The 22806-nt window shown below is 35.9% G+C and overlaps 1 long non-coding RNA gene across 2 annotated transcripts; it reads right to left on the minus strand.

The window, feature by feature from the left end:
- LOC140136516 (uncharacterized) lies at positions 1–15078 on the minus strand. Of its 2 annotated transcripts, none has more exons than XR_011856672.1 (4): positions 14944–15078; positions 6339–6495; positions 2681–2783; positions 1–81 (listed from the first exon to the last, which is right to left on the minus strand). It is a non-coding gene; the product is annotated as an uncharacterized lncRNA (long non-coding RNA). The 2 variants fall into 2 exon arrangements; XR_011856673.1 differs by having other exon boundaries at positions 1–87.
- Positions 15079–22806: the final 7728 nt, after the last annotated feature.

Genomic DNA, 22806 nt, shown 5'->3' on the forward strand with positions numbered 1-22806 from the left:
TATAATGACACGCAGTTGCTCTACGAAATGACCGTCAGTGTGTTTCTTCAGGGTCTGCGCCAGGAGCAATGTGTCGGTGGTCTGAAACTAAAAAAAAAAAAGAAATGATCATTAAAAATGTTACCACCATCACATCGCACTACGATGCTTTAAAACATCGCAGCATCGCGTGATGAAATTAAAATGTACATTTTACATACGTGTATAGTACAAGTACAGTAGACGAAAAATAACGTTTAGCGTTTTGCTGATTTCAATTTGCATAATTATTAATTAGTGCACTGCAAAAACAGTGTTTAGCGATTAAACACTTTTCTAAACACAATTTTGCCATTACTTTGTAAACACGTTTAGAAGCTAAACATCATGTGTCACTGATTTCTGAACATTGGTCAGTGATCATGTTTAATTTCTAAACACCTGACATCCATATTCTAAACATAACCATGCGCGTATTTTTTTGGGGGGCTTTGGGGCGCAGGCCCCGGGTAAAAGCAGGGGCGGCCAAAACGAAGGGCGGCGGAAGAAGAAAGGGCGGCAAAAAAATTACTAAAGAAAAAGTGGTGGAAAAAATTGAAAATAAGTATGAAAAATTGTGAAAAAATGGTAGTATATATCAAAATGTGTGCTTTTAGTGCGCTAGCGCCTATAATCCTTTATTTTTTATTATTTTTTGTTGCTCTTTACTTTTTGAAACCACCGATATTGGGTCAACCTTTTCGGGCTGTTGAGGAAGGGGCGGCAAAATTGAATTTTCTTCAGCCCCCCGGGCTAGGAGCGGCCACGGTACGCCACTGATAACGTTTCTTAACACATCTTGCCATCACTTTCAAAAACTCTGTTTTTGCAGTGTGCTCATATTAATTTTTCAAGAAATTAGTCCTAATTAATTATGCAGATTAAAATTAGCAAACAGTTAAAATTAATAATACATCAACCGTAATAATATAGAATTATTTGAATCAACAAGGTCAAGTGACGATAGGTCCAAATCGACATTGGCAAGGGGTGGAAATCAAAACACAGCGATTCAACATTTGGGCCTGATCTGTTACTCGGTATTACGCGATAATTATGACGAATTATCATGATTATTGGGCAATCCCTGTTGAAATATATATACCCCTACGACAATACCCTAATTTTCCACACAGGGGGGTGTGGATTTCAAATGGGTATGTGACTGCTGTTGAATGTACACCGGGGGGGGCACTCCAACTTTGGAGGTGACGCGTATGTAGGGCTGTTAAGACCCCTTTTTCAGCATCGCTGTCACCCAAAGACCCCATATTTTTTACGAACAGATGCTCTATCACCCGAAGACCCCTTATTTTTCCATTTGATCTGTCACCCAAAGACCCTTACATGTTCAATTTCAACAGCAATTTTCATTTATCACTGATTTTGTTACTTATTTTGAAAAAAAAACAAAGAAATTTGAAGCCATTTAGAACTAAAAATTCGATTTTCGAGGTTTCTGTGGCGCTGTTTCGGCTCCCACCCAAAGATTCCATTTAAAAAAAGGTCATGTTCTCACCCAATGACCCCATATTTTTTACATTTTGCTCTCACCGAATGCCCCTTAGTGCGGAAGTGCCAGCCCTACACCTATATCCATTTCATATTGAAGCGCCCCCCGGAATGTACACCCCTGTGTGGATATTAAAGCCATAATGTGTGATTTGCTTCACAGCGACGCCCTCAATTTTACTCGTATTTCTACTTATTGAATAATTATAATGCCCAGTGGTATCTAAAATACCACGTAAAAGACTAAGCCTGAAGTGCTTTAATAACAGTAAAATGTAACTTTTGTATTAAAACCGGGTCGACCCGGTTTTATTCAGAGTTCAACGATCGAATACTTTCTAACATGTACCATGGATGTCAGTTTGCATGTACGTACACACGTCGAGCGCGATGCTCCGTGCAGCCTGTAATACGATCGGCGAGCGTAGTACACGCATTGGGCGTGAGAATGAATCGCAATTTTCTTCGTTATACCTCATTTGTTTGGCTCGAAATTAAAAGGGGATAATGTGATCAGTGAAAACAAACATTTAAATAAGAATCTATTCTTTATGCAAATCACACATTATTGCTTTAAGGCGATGTCGTCTATGTGGATGTACGGCTTTCAACTGGAATCGTCCAAATTTGTCGAAAAGCATGACAAGGGGTGCACCATTTGATTTCCAGGGGGAGGTCGAAAAACAAATTCCGCCTGACCCAAACTCCCATGCCCTCCTCCCTCCCCTAAAAATCAAATGGCGCGTCCCTAAATCATGTAAATACTGGTGAATACGTCACTGATTTGCAGTGGCGTAGATTTCTTTGACATGGGGGGGGTTGGAAAAATTCTTGAAATGTAGTGAATCAGCACCTTTTGGCGACAGAATAAGTTTATGGTACAAATGTGCTATTTTGAAGCTAAACTGATGAAATATGGTGCACAAATGGAATAAATGCGCGCGAAGCGCACAAAACATATGCATTTGGGGGGCTTAAATGGGCAAATATGAGGTTAATTTGGGCAGAAACCCATATTCATGCGTCAACATTGGAGGGGGGGTGGGTGATTGTATGGACCACCCCTGGCAAAATATTTGGGGATTTATTCACCCCCCCTCTTCCCCGGGATCTAAGCCAATGCTGATTTGCATTTATTATTTGTACTTACGTCTATCAACAGCTTAAGCAGCACCACAAGTAAAGGTCTCCGAATTGGTCTTCCCGCACTTCACACTGACAGGCATTCTTTCCGCTGGGTATGTTTATCTGACCTAAAAGAAAATTGAACATGATATTAAATTGACGCACGACATACGGCTTAAGGGTAGACGAGGTATTGTTGGTCGAAGCAACCTAAAAATCGATTTTCATTATCTATATCAATATATTATTAAACAAGAAATGTCTTTAAAAAGACAATGCCACGGATGCAGACCATGTTTCATAATTTGCATTGATAGTCCATGATATGCTGGTAATTTGTTTTATGTGTAAATTATATAGGAAATACAAATATACTCTTAAAATGTGTGCTAAGCACATCTTATTCAGAATTGCATAACAAAAATCTCCATGCATATCAATCCAAGCAAGTTGACCTCAGATAACCTGGAAAATGTTCCTCACTGAAAGATGATAACACCCACCAAGTTTCATTACCGTCCAACAATCCAACAGCAGACCTCAGATGACCTTGACATGACCTTGAATATGTTTGGCGCTTCATGGTGATCACATCCACCACATTTCTAGTCTTTGTCAAAGACTGACTCGAGATAGTGTCGGACTCGCAATCAAGGGGGGGGTGAGCGAGCGGCGAAGCCACGATGAGCCGCGAAGCGGCGAATTCGAGCCGAGAATCGGCGAGTCACTATGGTTTCCGAGAGTGTGTGGTTCCCAGTAGTTTCTCTCCCTATGGATAATATAGGTACACGGTCTGTAACACAGACTACCACATTTCATGAAATGCTCAATTAACCACATATGACCTTGACATGACTTTAGATTGTGGGCGCTCCGATTGCAAGTAAAGTTTCACGACATTCTATGACATTTTTCGCGATTTCATCTACCATATTTCATGACAGTCCAAGAGGCCATCAATAATGGGACATGCACCCTTCAACAACAAACCAAACAAAAACGCATATCCTAAAAGTTTCTGACAACTCTCTAATTTATAACTCCAAACTTTTCTGTCTTTTCATTTTCTGCCTTTTACTAATGTTTAATATAGTATTAACTAGCAGTCACCCGTCTTTCGGGGTCAGGGTCTTTCGCGGTTGGTAAATTTTGTATATTTTGTGTACATGTAAATGTTTTATTTAATGTGATTAATGGTATGAGAGGAGATTATCATTTAGAACTTAGAAGTATAATATTTAGTATCTTTTCCATATAAATCAATGGCTTGAAATTAGATCATTGATCGAAGCAAGTCTTCTTGCACCATTAAATTGTATTTTCTATCTTATATCAATGTTTAATAGTATTAAACATGTTTAAGAAGTACACTGTGACTTTTTCTAGTTTATAAATAGCTATAACTGATCGCATTAGATCAATTTAGGGATCTTTTAGAGCTTAAATTAAGGGTCTTTCAGCGCGCTGTTTGTTTTTTTTGTTTTTTTGTTTAATTCAGGGTCTGTGGGAACTGCGCTGTCCAAAAGCTTTTTCCTGTTGAAAAGACAAAACTGATGTTTAAGATATCGATTATTTTATCAATAACATTTAGAGTCCTTTTTATCCATAAAACGATAAAGGATAGGAGATTTACTGACTCCCACATGGTCCATACTACGATTTTAATTCTATAGATCTATTATCAACATGATCACAACCAAACATATCACGCTATGCTCAGTAGTCTTACAGGTCTGCAAGGATACTACGATCTGTGATACTACCAACAACTAAAGTATTGTTGATAGGAGAAAAAGATGCCAAACATTACTTCAGAAAATATAATATTTTCATCAAAATGTTACAATTTGAACATGTTTGGTGTCAATCTGAACTGAAATTGAGTCATGCACCAGATTTTGTTGATTATAGCCAAATTTATCCACAAACAAAACACATATCCAGCACATTTAATAACTGCCTAAATTATTCTAGTTAAACAAAGTTATCGCTACTACTCCTAATCTTCTATATACAAAACTGCTGGTGAAAATTGGCGAAAATCTGGATCTCATGGACGGTCAAGGTCATCATGCATTAGATAAGATTTAACCCAATAGTCAGTGAATTCCATGTAGTGCATGCATGTGGTTGAATAGAACTCAGGACGAAGCATATAGGTACAAACATAGGAGCCAAGCTTTGTCAACTAACATGAATACAATTTTATGCATAAGCAAAATAAGCTAATTCCCATGCTAATCTGGCAACATTATAATTCAATAGCAGTATGAGCCCAAATTAAAGACATGAATTCCACCAACATTGGGTGTAATAAATAAAGTAATTAAAAGATAAGAGACTCACATAGCACCCAACTGGGCTATTTTTTAGGTGGAAATTCCGTATTATAGCCACTGCCGTGGCAAAAATAACACCTTGATGTTTTGCAAAAGTTCATTCTGCAAATCATATACTTTGCAAACTTGCTTAATTTATTGTTGTTAATGAGTTATGTACGTTTTACAAAAGTGTTGTTGTTTCAGCCCTCTTTACAACGTAACCAAGAACCGCAGCACCTATAAAAGTATATCTGTGATATTTTAATTCTTCTACACACTCGCTATGATTTGAGTAATACAGTTTTTGCCAAAGCTCACTACCATTCGTAAGATGCTGTGAACTACCAAATCACAACAGTTTAAAATAATTAATAACCTTAAGAAAATGAGTGTAGAATTTCAAATTGGTAAAACACGGCAAATTCAAGAGACCTCTCGGCTGACCACAGTGGACTGACCCACTTCGGTTACCTTAATGTGTACCCTATAATATACTGCGCCAATAAAGTATCCTTGCACTTAAAAATTTTTTTCACAATTTCCAAACTTAACAATATTGGGGTAAATTTGTTTTTTAATAGGTGCACTATCTAATCCTGCACATTATGACACCACATTGAATCCAATGTGACTTCAAGAAGCAAGCATTTGATTAGACGAAGGTCCAGTTTTAAAAGTGACAAACTAGCCTATTCAAAAAACTGAAACAAAAACTGCTTTAAATAACGCTTCATTGAAGAAATTGTGTTGTCTCTTTGTTGCGCTTCTTTTTGCGCCTTGTATAGGTCAGTTTGTCACTTTTAAAACTGGACCTTCGCCTATTCAATTGCTTATAACTTTACTTCTTGAGGTCACATTGGATTCAATGTGGTGTCATAATGTGCAATATTAGATAGTGCATCTATTTAAAAAAAATTGACCCCAATATTGTTCAGTTTTGAAATTTTGATTATTTTTTTCCAAATGTAAGGATACTTTATTGGCGCAGTATATTATTTAAAGCTGAAAGCCATAACAGTGATTTGCTCCACAGCGACGCAATTTTTCTCGAATTTCTACTTTTTGGATGATTGTTAATGCCCAAAAGTGGACGGAAGAGCGGGAGTGTTCGCCCTATTTTTCCTGACTAGCCTAGCGATGTCAATTTTAAGGTTAGGACGGATCTGATTGGCCCGTGGATGTGAACGCTATTATGTCTTGTCTACATACCACCATATTCTCAGGATAACTTTTGATATACGCTCATTCGATCAGGCTGAGTTCACATAGTAGAGGTCTACTCCTATGTGAACTCGTATAAGTATAAGTGTGTATAAATATATCATCTGTATGTTACATGCAGTAGCGGAATTGGATAATTACCATTCGTATACGATAGTAGGTAACTGCATTGCCGCTTTTGTATCTGTATTTTTTCAGTGAATGTATCTGTTTGGATCGCTACCGGTAACACCAGGAATACTGCCACCAAAACAACCAGGCAAAGTCGCGCCATTGTTATCTTCTGATATCTGGTAATCTAAAAGAAAGAAAGAAAAAAAACATTGCTTTACATTTGGTGCACAGTGTCAACACCCTATATTATAAATATTTTTCCATACAGCTCCATACTCCGTTGGTGAGCGACGAGCGATTGGTATTTCACCGAACGCAAGAAAAGGAGTCCTATCTGATTGGCTAGAAATCGATAGCTAGATCCCCCATTGGTAAAGTACAAACTCAAAAAGCAATGGCCGCTAATTAGTGTATTTAATTTCAAGGTAGTGTATTAAAAACAAAATCTGGGTTTTACCTGAAAACAAATCGAATTTTCTTGTAATAGTAACATCATGATATGGGGTACTAGAGCATGCACAAATCGTAATAATGTATAGAATAGAACCTTGGTGGTATCTCATATGATAGTCGTATGGTGTAAATGGTATGCTTAGCCTGAGTCGCTCGGCCTATCTCGAACAAAATCGCCATGCGTAGCTATTGAAAAACGAGAGGATTCGCCGTACTATCACGGCAATTTTTGACACGAAGATATAGGGATGGTGACGCTGTGTGGTGAACATAAGATCTTTAATTTTACAGTCCTTGCCAATCGTAGAGTTATTGGGGTTTTCATTAATGAAGAAATAAGGCGGCCTTTAGGCTTATTCGTTGTAGAAGTGACGTAAGGCTACCATAGCAATAGATGAATACAATTTTTGAATAGATCGCCCTGCACTACAACGTTCACGCAGTACCTATGCATTGAACCACATAGATGTCAAAGAAATGCTAATTACTCGCATCTGTAAGATTAATATCTTTGAAAAGAGCGGTATTGTATTCAATGCAGACATACACATGTGATGACTGTAACCTGCTTGTAGTGCAGGGCGATCCATTCAAAAATTGTATGTTTTTTAATCCGATTATTACGTCACCTCTACAGAGAATATGTTTTACCCTGCATGCAGGGCGTGAGACAATGCAAGACGCAATAAACCCCCGGAATAAACATGATAAACCCTCGTCCTAAGCCATTTTGCAACACGAACTACGAAGGATGTTGATCCAGTGGTACCCATGGGTACCATTGCCCCGGACCATTGCAGATTTGCAGTACAAAGATTCCCCACGTCGCTATGACCAAGGGCGGGGCGGGCAGGGTGACACATCCCACCGGCACTTTTCAAAGTGGGGGACACAATATCAAATGTCCCCCGCACACATTTTGCACCCCCCCACCCCCACCCCCAAAAAAGGGAAAGAAGTGAAGAGAAAAGGGAATAATTTTATCACCAACTTGGTCGGTATTAAAACGGACTTAAAATTATGCTGACTTCAACATCAATCCATGCATCGAATCTCATGAAATTTTGCAAATTGAGTTCGGGCCATTTTTAATTTTTTAAAGCAATGATAATAGTGTAAAAATATGCACCAAACGACTTCAATTGGACCATCATTTTGCAAAATTTTCCAACGTCTGAGGGGGGAACATCCCCCTTAGCTCAGACACCCCGCTGCGTATCCATGAACAGTGGACTTCGGTTGTATATATAAATGCGCTTTTATAAATGCGCACGTGACCAGATGGCCAGCGCCATATTTGCATTACATCACTGTCAATCACTGAAATGGCGACCATTGAAGGAGTGGCTACAGTTGTGACCTTGTTTCTGGCAAGGAACATTGGCTGGAGGTTCGATGCTATAAATTTGCAAGGATAAATCATGGATATCAAAGGATCATGATTATTGCACAGCACCCCCATGTACAAACATAACTAATGTTTATTTATTTATATTTATTTATTTATTTATTTATTTATTTATTTATTTATTTATTTATTTATTTATTTATTTATTTATTTATTTATTTATAAAAAGGAAAACCCTGTTCTATTTTGAACAAATTGGGAAACAATTTTTTTTTTTGTACAAATGAATGCCGACCACCCCAAATTTCGGAAATTTCAGGACAATTTTTTTTTGTATTTTCTCAAATTGAAATTTTATTTACAGATTTTTGTGATTTTTTGGGTTATTTAAATTTTTTTTTGAAAAATACCAACCGACCGACCGACCCTAATTGAAAGGTCCGTTCGCCCGTAGAACAGGGTTTCTCTCTTTCTCGCCTTACTTATAATTTTATAAATATTATTTGTCCCCCCTTCCCCCAAAACCACCCCTCCCCTTTTACACTCATAAATTAATTGTTTTTGCTAACTTTCCCTTCCGTGTAAAGTAAAACTTCATAAGCCGGTTGAATCAAACTGAACAAAATTGACGTATACAATTACAATATAATACCATGACAATAATGTGTATGACGAGATCTAACTTACTAGCTGAATAAACCTCAAACCATGCATCACATACGTGATTGTACGTCAAATTGTCATATAACGTATGAGCGTGATGTATAGTATACGAGTCTTCCTCAACATCTTCCAGCCGGGATGATTAGATCATGTACAGTCATCTACGTGTTTATACTCTAAATTGTACGTCAAAGGGTGACAAAGGGTGTACAGATTACCAATTTAGCATGGGTGACACAAAAAGGTGCTTAAAAACACATTTTGAATTTGTTTTTTGTCCATTTGCGAGCGAATGAGTAAGTTAGAGTTGAGGAGGTCGGCGGGGACATCTAGCCTATTAGTTTGAGAAGGTCATTATACGACGTACCGAAAAGGGCTAAAGTTATAGTTTCCTCAATTTACGTTATAATTAGAGTTAAAATTAGGGTCAGAGTTATGTTCATTGGCGGCACTACGGGGGGGGGGATACTTATCTTGACTCCCAAATAAATAAATCCATAACCCCTTCCTTCCGAAGAAAATGACAGCCCCTAAGTTCCCTATGTGCAAACATTATCAAATAACATCATCGGCAGCTACCCAGTTCTGACCTTAATGCCAGTAAGAATCACATTTCGTCATCAATATGGCCAATTGCCACGCCCATTTAGCACGGAAATAATGAAATATAACTTTTTAAATCAGCTATATCTAGCTTTTCCGTCATAATTTTTTTTGTCCGTAATGGAAAATCCAAATAAAGAGTTTATCTTTCGGGTCAAATTATTTTGCCCTTTGCAATCAATGCCACTATTTGGCAAAACCAATTTTCCTTGTAACCTGTCATTTTCGCCTATACTTTTGCGTGTGGAATTTGTGCACATCCGGGTACCTTACATCGTTGAACACGGTCTGGCGACTTGTAGATGTCACGTGCGCATTTATAAAAGCGCATTTATATATACACCCGAAGTCCATTGATGAACAAGTGGTCGCTTTTCTATTAAGCAATTAATAACTCAAATAATTCGGCCTATACAGTAGCCTGTATCAGTGGCGTGCGCAAGGGGGGGTGGGTTCGTTGGTCATTCGGGGGAACTTTTGACGGTGCTGGACCCCACCCGTGATGGGCTTCGCAGCACGCACCATTAGACTTCAAGGGGGGGGTAGGAAGTTTTGAAGAAAAAAACTTCCCCCACTACATGAGCAAAAAAAACACTTTCCCCACCAACACTAAAAAAACTATCCCCACCCAACTGTGTATAAATGCATGAAATTAAAAAAAAACTTCGCCGCCTTCGACGGGGAAAAAATTTCCCCGACCCCAACTTCCTAACCCCCTTAACTTAACAACCTGCCCCCCACACACACACACACTTTCAATGTGCTGCGCATGCCACTGGCCTATACAGTAAGCCAAAAAATTAAAGTACCAGTTATGTTCACCCCCTGTATATCCTAAACAAAGACAGATATGTCTTAATTGGAACCAGCAGCCAATAGCTGCATCTTTTAGCTCGAACTTCTTGATTTCATTGATTAGAACACAAAAGTGCAACTTTTGATTTTGTTTCTTCATTAGGTTTTAGATCACCGTTTCTTTAATTCTTGTTTGTTTTAATTTTGACATACTTGTCATTATTTAGGATATACAGGGGTGAACACAACTGGTACCTTAATTTTTTGGCTTATAGGTCTATAGGGAATAATGGTCTACGAATGGCTTCAATTGGGCCTTCATTTACACACAGTTACTTTGCCTCTAAATGGTCGCACTTATTTATGGAACAAAGATGGTAACAGTATTTGTCCACTCTGTAAGAATGGGACTGAGGATCTAAAGCACTTCTTGTTTGTTTGTAAATCACTTCAAAGTATTAGAGCCGCCGAATATCAAAGTCTTGAAAATGATTTGAAAATTAACCGTTTAGATGCTTTATGGTACTTGTTTATATCTAGTGATTTAAATGTTAAGACATGCTTCTTATTAGGCTTATCTAACACCTTTTTTCTTGACATAGGTGGTATTGATATTGATTGTGCTTTGAATATTTTTGACTTTGTATGTAAATCATTCCTAAAAAAGGCGTGGCGACTTCGTAATGAACTCACAAATTAAGTTTTTAAGATAGCCATGCAAGTAATTTAATTTTTTATATGTACATTGTACATTTTGCGTAATTGCTGTGTAAATTATGTTTTGTATTGGAGTAAAATTTGTTGTTCCACAAGTCACAATCACACTTTATTCCTCAGCCATATTTGAATGCCTGTGCTCTGGTATGTTTGTTAAATGCGCGCCCTCCACCTACGATGTAGGTTCCCGCTTTTGCCATTGCACCGCTTCCTGCTCGTGATCATGTATAAAATGGGATTGTGCCTAGTGGATCGATAATATTGTACTCATTAACATTTTGCCATGTTTTATGTTTGTTGATTTATTGTGTTTTCTTGTTTTACTTTGTAATTTTGTGAACGCACAGTCGGGTAGACGTGTGCCGCTGATATAAAAGCGTATGTTCTAATAATAAAATAAAATAAATAAATAAATACTAACTTTTTCTAACTTACACAATAATAGTGCCAAAATCGTCCACCAAATGGCTTTATTTTGCACAATTTTTTAACTTCTCAGGGGGAACATCACCCTCAGACCCCCCGCGTAGGTATAAAGAAGTTACCATTTTTGCTTCTGCTTTGGATACCCGGCACATATCTAAAAGCAATAATTCATACAATTATAGTGAAAACTTGTCCACGAATAAATTTTTGGCTAAAACAATACCGAACATGTGATGTTCTGCCAAAAATAAAAGGGAATGTACCAAGTCAGAGGATGATTTAAGGAAGCCCCATCATGCACTGCAAACGTGTTATCACTAGAGTTTCAACTGCCACTTTACTTTTCAAATCCCATTGAATTATGTGCAAAAGATGTTGTTTAAGAATTGTGCGTGTGTCATTATTACTTGGTCGATTTCAGAACAAAAGTGATGTATGCATAAAGGATAATTCACACCTTCTGTAGGTAACATAAAATGTGAAATCGACTAGCATTTTGAATGCGTTTTTATTGTAAATATATCAGTCCAAATTCAAATTTAACCATGCCCGTCAATGCAATGTGCGAGCAGTGGTGTCATGTTCACTCACGCAGCTGTGCTAACCGCAAGTCAACACAGTGGCGTGGTGGGAAGTGCTTAATTCATCCTCTGGTACCAAGTTAAATGTCCACATCCCTTACTTTTAGAAACAACGACTGATAAAGGAGACTATATGCTACTGCCTTCGCGGGAATAATATTAGATTTACAAGAAGCATTTTACACATGGCTTTGTTTGTTCCGTAATATTCTTGACTACTTACAAAATAAATTTTAAAAAACATACTGGATGTAAATGTCCCAAATTTAATATTTTAAAGACTCGTTTATCATTAAACACACCAATGATACTGTAATCATTGTTTGGCAATATAAACCAAATTCTTGTCTCGTTTCAACCAGTATTTCATATTAAACCAAACTTACTAATGGCAACAATCGTTAGATTTAAAATGCAATTTTTTGATCGACCTGTAGCTCTATTAATCTACGAATCTACGCTTCATACATGTTCAGTTCCATTTTCAATTATGCTTCATATCACATCCCTATCTTCTACAGGTACAAACATTTTGAGCAAGTTCAAAAATTCTTCTAATTTTGAGCATTGTTTGCATTAAAAAAAAAAAGCATTTCCCCATTTTGTTGTTCTTTTAGGAAGACAGTACTTTCACGGGTCGCTGTATCGCAGTTGCTTGTGGCCGAGTGGTTAATAACATTAGATTGCAAATGATCTCTCTTCAATTTTGATAGGTGAAAACAATTTTGGAATGTTTGCCCTGTAACTCTACATAGCACCATTTAGAGGTTAATGACTGCGCATCAGTTGTTTTGAGGGTATTGTGAAATATCTAAACATTGTGCTTTGGAACCGAGGAATGTAAGAATATATATACAGGGTGTAACAATAAAATTTGTACAATTGCATTTTGAATACGAAGAATGTCATTCTGATATCAAATAATTTTGATTTTTGAAATTCGCAATTTAATACACATTTTATGGCAAATCATTAAAATTTATATTTTTGATATTTAACAGTACTTGAAGTAAACTTTATAAATCTGATGATTATACTTAAAGTGTATGTAGGTGGGATGAAAAGCCGACGATCAATTGAAAATTTTGACCTTTCGTATTGAAGATATGGATTTTTTTTCCCAAAACACCAAAAAAAATTAGGTCTTTTTGGGAAAAAATCCATATCTTCAATATGAAAGGTCAAAATTTTCAATTGACCGTCGGCTTTTCCTTCCTGCTACATATACTTTAAGAATATATCATTAGATTTATATAATTACTTCGAGGACTGTTATATATCAAAATGTGAAAAATATCAAATTTTTATAATTTGTCATAAAATTTGTATTATATTGTGATTTTCAAAAATGAAAATTATTTGATATCAGAAAGACATGCTTCGTATTCAGAATGCAATTCGATAGGTCTGAGGTGCTCTCATGTCCCACAAAAAATACTGTCGAAACGCAATAAACGCTCATTTTAGATCCCTTAATTAAACCGTCCAGAAAACGTGTTGGGCCACTTTTGCCATGTTAGCGTATATCAAGTTTGAACCGCGTAGATTGTGCTTATCATGATTAAACATCAAAGAACTGACACAAAAGAATTATAAGTGGTGTTTCTTCATATAATTAACATGAACTTAATAATAATATGATATTTCTTTAAAATCTATAAATGAAGTCATGATATTTCTTTCAAATTATCTTATAAATAAGGTAATTTCTCATATGTGACCGTACATGACGAATGAGCCGTAAATTCCTCCCCGGTTAATTTTGTTTTATTTCGTGTTTAGAAAATATATATCATAAGCTTTAAAATGGTATATCATTTGACTTCAAACGATACCCAGAAGCGGGGTTATGGTTTGTTGAACTTTGCTCCTTCAACAAAATGATAGCTTTTTTCGTTTCTACATGTGTCTCTTTTTCCACATTGCTGGTAATAAATATCAAACAGTCATAATTGGCGGTCATTTCAAATCATCCCCAGGTCAACGAGGTTCAATTGTTGGTTATACATACTTAGACAAAATACAATGCTTTGTAACCCAACACTTGAACAGGATTTAGCTAAAGCAAACAAAGACCAGAGCTATTAAGGTAGAAGCTTATGATCCTCTTCAACAATAAGATTATTGATCGATTTAAAAAAAGATTGACTCAAAATGAGATAAATGTCGCGCCAACTTGAAGTACCGATGAATACGACATTCATGCACATTTTACACTGTAACTCAGACTACAATTCAGGACATTTACGGCTCATTCGTGCTGTACGGTCACATATCCCTGAAATATCATTGGTAAAACTGAGAACAGTTTTTGCACCCATAAGTACAAAACAATAAAAATTTGAAATTAAGTTCAGCTGGGCTTCTAGCTGTTCTGGGGCGACCACTATTGCCAGCATTTCTATCAACAAATTTTACATACTTCTCATAGTTATATGTAATTGTATGCCTTGATGGAAGACTAGAGTTTGGAAAATGAGATATAAACAATCTTATGGTTTCTGCTTGACTCCATGTGTGCTACCTAATGTAACAAACATAAAAATGCGCTCTTCAAACGTAAATTGGGGTTGAAGTTGTTGAGCTGCAGCTACGATTTCTAGTAAATGAGGTTGTTATGTCAGTGCTTAGTTGTGACTTTCAAAAACTCAAGGAGATATTCTATTATGTAATCATTTCTACCACTTCGAATATACCCCATTGTTTAAAACGACCTATCATAAGAGCACCGTCCAACTGGTCCATGGTTCAACTCTATTCGGTCACTTTTAGACAAAAGTGACAAAAGTGGCCCAAGCGGTTTTAAGACTAGGTTACATAATTGGCTATATCTTCACTTGTATACCTACGATTTTATTGGAACAAAGCTTATCTGGTGGCTAAAGAAATTATCTTGATCATGTTGATAGAAATAGAAATATCAAACCAAAACGTAAGCAGCATACTTGTGTCATTCTATTTTCAAAATTGTACACATTTTATTTTTACACCCTGTACATAGTGCTAAATAAGAAATAAATTAAGTAAATAAATACAACGTACTTACCTCAAACACGTATCACGGAACTGTCAACTATCAAGACTAAAAACCAAACGAGGATTGCTAGCTGAGTAAGTGACTCTATATCCGATGGAGGCTGCCGTTTTATACCAACCTTTAACAATAAAATCTACTAGTAATATGGTAGCTTATGGTGACACGTCGTCAAAAATATTATAGTACATAATTATTTCCTATAGCTGTGATTAATGCAGCTATTCCATTTAAAATCCACACTCCCCATGTGGAAGATTGTGTAAATATCTTCCACAGGGGGAGTATGAATTTCAAATGAAACACGTTAGGCGGCTTCATTTGAATTTCATACTCCCTCCGAGAAAGATTCAACATGAATCTAACACTGAGTGAGAGTGAGTTTCAAATGGACCTGCTAATGTGTTCATTCCATTTGCAATTCATACTCCCCCTGTGGTAAATATTTCCAAAATATTACACAGGGTAGTGTGGATTTCAAAATGAACAGCCAAATATGATTGTGCATTGCTTGTTACTTTTCCCCGTTACTATCTGTTGCAATTCCCGTATGATGATGGCATATGGGACCAAACATTTGGTTTTCGCACGATCATTATTTTACGAACGCCAAATATCGATGACTTAATTTTGGTATAATAGCTCTGATATGAGGAATAAGTTGGGACCCTAGAACACCATCTCCTCCCTCCCTCCCTTTGCACAGTAAAGCTTTTGTTTGCCCTATCCCGACCAACCCAAATTTTACTGTACAAAAGAATACCCACCCAATGTTTTCATATTCATTCATATTCATAAATTGATACTTCTTTTAAGAAGTTAAAACTTCTCAGACCATTCGTTTAAGTAGTAGAAATACTCACACCCACATATTTAGCTCTCATTTGAAGTAGTTGTCCACGTCCAACTTAGTTTCGTCAGACATTATCACATACTGACATGTTTTTTAACGGAACACGACTCTCCACTAAGATAGACACCCATAAAGGACGCGACGGTGGGATGTTTCTCACTAATTGTAAGTGGTTACATCAATTAATGGGCCAGAAAAAAAATTATAACAATAAATTGAAAAAATTACCGACCCAAACAATTTTGGAGCTGAAAGGGCAAACAAATAATTTTTTTCTTGGCCTAATGGGAATGCACGTGAGAAAAATTCAAAGAAAAGCTTTAAGGCATAGGCCTATTCAATAATCCCATGCAGCTGAGGTGTAAAACAATTTAAACTAGAGCTATTGTGGCTCACGATCGAGCCACGAATATCAGGTGGTGACTTCTGATTGACCTCATTTGACCTTTGACTTCGGGTAAACTCATGTTGACTACTCATGCTCTCTCAAATCAAGAATAATTGGCATCACATTTAAGTCCAATTGGGCCTATTTTAACATTTGACCTTATTTGACCTATCCTGACCTGTGACCTCGGATAACTTTTACGGTTCCATAGACCGTTTCAGTGTTTTCCTTGAGTTACAGGCCAATCGGAGCAACTTTAAATTTGACCTTACCCTTGACCTCCGATGACCTTTGCAGTTGCATACTCCCCAAGTGCCAAAAATTGTTTTCACTGAGTTACAGCTCCCATTATAGCAACTTCAAATTTGACCTGACCTTTGACCTCGGATGACCTTTGCAGTTTTATACTCCTGAAATGTCAGGGATAATATTTATAAATTTCCCAAAGTGGAAGCTCAATCGGAGCAACTTTAAATTTGACCTGACCTTTGACCTCAGATGACCTTAGTGGTTTTATACTCCAAAAATTCTCCAAAAGTGTTAGGGATTGTTTTCCCTGAGTTACAGGCCAATTGAAGCAACTTTAAATTTGATCTGACCTTTGACCTTAGATGACCTCTGCGGTTTTATACTCCAAAAGTGTTAGGGATTGCTTTCCCTGAGTTACAGGCCGATTGAAGCAACTTTAAATTTGACCTGACCTTTAACCTCAGAGGACCTTTGTCGTTTTATACTCCTGAATTGTCAGGTATTGTTTTTCCTGAGTTACAGGCCGATCGGAGCAACTTTAAATTTGACCCGACCTTGGATGACCTTTGTGGTTTCATACTTTTTTCGTGATCCCCTCATATTAAGAGTTATCACCTCCCCGCCCACCATCACCCCCGGCCATGGTACCATTTCCCCTATCACCGACCGAAACTGCAGGATCCCAATCGATTTTCAGAAATGATTTCCTATGATCTAAAAACTAAACCACAGCAAAGCCTAAGAGACAAAACAAACTAGTGCTACTGTGCTTCAAGAAGCACAAATATCAGGTGGCAGCTGATATGGTTGATGATATTAAATGTGGAAATGCTAAAAATGGAAGGATAGTTTTTGCTTATAGAGGTCATTTTTCTCGAGCACAGGCCAATGGGAGCAACTTAAAATTTGACCTGACCTTTGACCTCATATGACCTTTATGGTTTCATACTCAATAAGTGTCAGGGATCATTTTCTGCAAGTTACAGCTCAATCAGAGCAACTTCATATTTGACCTGACCTTTGACCTCGGATGACCTTTGCAGTTTCATACTCCTGAAGTGTCAATGATTGTTTTTCCTGAGTTACAGGCCAATCGGAGCAACATTAAATTTGACCTGACCTTTGACCTCAAATGACCTATGCAGTTGTATACTCATGAAGTGTTAATGATTGTTTTTCCTGAGTAACAGGCAGATCAGAGCATCTTTAAATTTGACCTGACGTTTGACATCAGGCTAATTTTAACATGTGACCTCATTTGACCTTTGACCTTGGGTTGACCCTTAAGCTGTGGTACCATTATATATAAAGCTTGGGCCAGTGATTCTTCTGACCAAGTTTAGTGGTCATAGCATGCAATTTAAAGGAGTAGCAGCATTTTTAAGATTTTAACTAAATTGCCCCTAATACCCGTTATATGACCTTTGACCCCTGGGGGTGGGGCTCGGAGAAGACCGAGTAGCGAGGCTGATACGATAGTCATTCTTGAAGGACTAGTAGCTACTAGTCTGGACGGGCTAAATATTAATTGTGGTGTGTCGGGAGATGTTATAAAATAATTGATAGAAATGTGCTTTCCATAAGTATGGTGCCCGGGTGAGCACGGGTGTTGAATTTCATCATGAAAAGTTCCTTCTAAATTCATCTATTTATGCAAAACTTTTGATCATTCTATTGTGATAATCTTTTATAACATAATTTGGTCATGCAGCATGCTCCTTCCTCTGCTTTTATAAATTGTGTTTTTTTGATATGATGTATTTTGCTTGCGTACATTTAAATTTGCTGGGTTTTTTAAAAACAATTTTGCATGTTGATTGCTAATGTTCTTCAAAATTGAGCTGGTCTCGCTATGTATTTTATGTAATTGTTATGTATATCGTGCTGCCTATGAGTCTCATAGCTGGAGTTCCATATTGAGCTGTTTTAAAAGTGCATGATTTCCTGCTCTTTTAAATAATGAGCTAAGTATTTTAACTTGTTATCGTATTTCTTGCTAAATTGATGGGTTTATTTTTTCTTGCCATGTAATGCTATTTTTGTTGATTTTATGATGTATTGTATGGTAAAGCGCTTTGTACATGAAAAGACGCTTAATAAATGCTGCTGCTTATTATTATTATTATTATTATTATTATTATTATTATTATTATTATTATTATTATTATTATTATTATTATTATTTAGGCCTCTATGTATTTTTTCCTACAAATCTGCATGTGCAATTATATTTTCTCAAGTTATCTGGATCTGTTGGAATTAAAACATTTTTGTTTGTCATGTCGATCTTTGACCCTAATGAGGATTATTTTGATGAAATTTCTTTAATAAAGACTGTACCTTTGTCTTTAAAACCACACAAAGTGTTACGGCACACTTGATTACGTAACCATGGTAACATATAATATTATCATATAAAGGACTGCATTGGTAGCTATAGTAGATTTTTGAAATCAGAATGATCATAGGCCTAAATCACCAATTTTCTAAGATATCTCATCAAGTTTGTTGCTGTTGTATTTCAATAAAAGAAAAATGAATAGAATACAATAAGTTAAGGGGGTACTACACCCCTCGACAAATTTGTGTCTATTTTGCATTTTTCTCAAAAACTAATAACACAGTGGTAACAAAGTTATGTATATTATAGGGGCAATGAATCCAATTACTACACTGGAATTTCAGGTACCCAAGACAAGTGGTTTGTTATTTATGATAAGAAATAAGGTACCGCTAGCATGTACCTCGTTTCCTATCATATATACTGAACCGCTTGTCTTGAGTCACTGAAATATCAGTGTAGTAATTGGATTCATTGCCCCAATAATATACGTAATTTTTATTACCACTGTGTTATTATTTTTTGAGAAAAATGAAAAATAGTCACAAATTTACCCCAGGGGTGTAGTACCCCCTTAAGTTGTGTGTGAATATTCGTTTATATAAACCCATAGAAATGACATGTAAAAAACAATACATATAATACAAAAGCAATAATTACTTTTAGACAAATCTCGTTATCCGAAACAAGATGAGAATATGAGAAAGGTTTTTAACACAAGTCTTTACATACATAAATGACAGCCAGTGAAAAAGATGAGAATATTTTGTCAATCAATCAATAAAATGAGCTTTTGTCAACATTAGTATCAACGCGCCAGGTGTTTATAACTAAATAATGATATTTCCCTAAAAAAGAAGGGTAGGCCCTATACATACAATGTACACTATTGTATTTTATCATGAATAACGAGTCAGACAGTCACAAGACTGATAATGAGATTTTGCTCAAAGAAAAGTGCAGTTGCTTTTGTATTCTATTGTTTTCAGAACAAATTAAAATGATCAGCGTTTCAAACCAACCATATGCCCAAATTTGATGGGTGTTTCAGCATATTATAACCATAATAGCTGGTAAATTTGCTTCATATCGATAATATCACAAAATAATCATCGTTTCAATGTACATGTAGATTATTTCCTCGTTGTTGCTTATTATACACTGAAGTATTTTCTTATACCCTGATTCAAAAAGACGTTTTGTTGACATAAACAAAAATATGACAAATATTTCTGATTATTAGTGGGCAGGAACACAATTTATCCTATACCCAGCAAACACAAAACGTTTTCGACATCATTCGCAAAAGGTTATAATAGGTTGTCAGAAAACGTTTAAATGTCGGGTTATATAAAGGGTACATACATTAATGGTATAAAACGTTTTCATAACATTAAAGAACATTTGTTGGTAATTTACTGCACAGCAAACACAAATGTTTTACAGAAAACATTTAAATGTCGGGTTATATAAAGGGTATAAACATAATAATAACATTCAAAAACATTTTTGAAAACTTGGTACAAACCATTCTAAACAGAATGTTATTTTGTGGTTCACATGCAAAAGAGTTCTAAGTCCGGTAGGTTAAAACGAGGAAAATTTACAACAAATAGGCCTAAGAGTTTTGAAATATAATAATTATAGTTCCAAACATACATGTTGCTAAAACAGGATCACATATGAAAGTAATAAATTAAATAAATAATAACTATTTCCAATGGGGCTAAAATTGAAAGAGGCAGGCAAACATCAATTTGAAGAAAAATAAATATTCAAAACCATATATCAAAGTGCTTTATTACTATTGAACTGAGACTCCAAAAAACTACCAAACTTTAAACCAAATTTGATAAAAACAGACTCGAAATTATACCTATTTTTGAGAGCCATATGGCTGAAAATGCTCACCGAATCTAAACTAAATGACTGAAAATGTATCCCGGTGAGTGCCGCACATCCCTGTACCGTCATTTCAAATAAGACCCCCCCCCCCATATATTTAATATAAAATTACTGATACATCTCGCAGTTTCCAAATTCAATGCATTTTTTTTCACCAGATGGTATTTAATTGCACATTTCAAATTATTTATAATTTATTCTAAGTTTTTTAATTTCGTCTGGGAGAGAAATCCGGTCTTTTATTGCACTGTAGAAACACGATAACTACATTTTTGTGAGTGTGAGTGTAAAAGCATCTTGGGATAACTTCAGGAATTTTAGTGCGATTTTAGGAAAGATACCACAAGTCTTCACCAGTGCTAGCCCAGATTTATAATGAGCTGCTTTAAAACATTAAAAATATCCAGCGTTTAAGCTGAAAGAAATAGTCACGGCAAAACGCTGTGTTAATATAATAGTAATAATTATTATTGTTTCGTGCTTGGTCACAAGCCTGTCACAAATAATGTTGTAGAACAGAGCACATACCCTTTCTATGGTCTGTGAACAGAGCGCCCAAAAAGTTTCAGTACACCTGTTTAAAGCTATATAACTTCAGTAAAATAAGTAGTAAAATTTATTGTAAAACTAAATCAGTTACCTTATTTAAATTGGGAAATTTGGTGAATTATTTGGTACCAAAATTTTTTTTTAAAAATGTCCATTAGTGTATAGACAAACACTTTGCCCGGTCATAACATTAAACACAACATACAATAGTAAAAATGTAAAAAGGTATGTATAGCCCTATTTGCTTTACACACGTGGACCAATTTGTAGCGTCACATGCGTTCAATGAACTTCAATCACAATGGTTAATTGTGTAAGAAAAGAGGCCGTTTTAAAAGTTGCACCTGAGTGCAAAGCAGTCAGGTTTTCTTTAACAAACACATGAATAGACCTGGCTGACTGTATTGTTTGAGAGTTGAATCCTATGGACTCAGATGCAACTTTTAGCACTGTTTAAAACGGTTTCTTTTTTTACACAATGAACCATTGTGACTGAACGCAATGATGTGTGACGCTATAATTTAGGCCGTATGTGTAAAACAAATAACATGAATAAGGCTACCCATACCTTTTTACATGTTTGCATTTCTTGCAAATCCACCAAATATTTTGCCAGGGGGGTGGTCCATACAATCATCCCCCCTGTATGTGGGTGTCAAAGTGCCAATTGCGCGCTTTGTTCAACTTTTGCACCATATTTCATCAGTTTAGCTTCAGGGGATGTACCGGGGTTTTCCCCACATACAAACCCTTAATATTATAAACCTGGGTAAACGAACCAGTATTGATTAATGAAACTTACATTTTGCCATATCTTAAATATGAGACTTGCATCATCATTTCTGAAACTTCTTCCATCACTTATAAGAAAAAAATAACGATAAGCCAGGTCCCCTTGGTACCGTATTCTACCAAAAACGAAACGTTTTGTCCATAAATATAAATTAATACTCTATAGTGTTTCATATTTTGTTTTCAGGAACGGAATGGAAATTACGGTGATAAAAATTGACATAACAGTAATAAAGACGGGAGACATCTTGATGAAGCGTACATGTATGCAGAATGAAGATAATAAATAATAGTTAACTATATGTTACAATCATGTCAAGAAAGAAAGTTGATGACACTCGAATATTGAATAAAGTTTAATCAAAAAGGTAACGCTAATTATTATGCTGCTATCTACTGAAGATAGCTAAATTACAAAGATAATTTCAGTTTTCAGACATATCGAATTGCATTTTGAACACGCAGAATATCCTTCTGATATCAAATAGTTTTGATTTTTATGAAATTCGCGATATAATACAAATTGTATGACAAATTAACCGTCCTAGACATGACAGAAGTAAAGTTTATTAATCTAATGATATGTACTTATGGTGATCAATTGAACATTTTGACCTTTCTTTTATATTTGAAAATATACATTTTCCCCCCAAAGACCTAAATCTATATCTTCAATACGAAATGTTAAATTTTTCATATGATGCTACATTTTTCATCCAGCTACATACACATGAAGTACATATAATTACTGTAGAGATTCATCAGGTTTGTTATTGTTCAAATAATTACAGATTGTTT

This window comes from Amphiura filiformis, chromosome 16 (genome assembly GCF_039555335.1).
Source record: "Amphiura filiformis chromosome 16, Afil_fr2py, whole genome shotgun sequence".
Classification (NCBI taxonomy): domain Eukaryota; kingdom Metazoa; phylum Echinodermata; class Ophiuroidea; order Amphilepidida; family Amphiuridae; genus Amphiura; species Amphiura filiformis.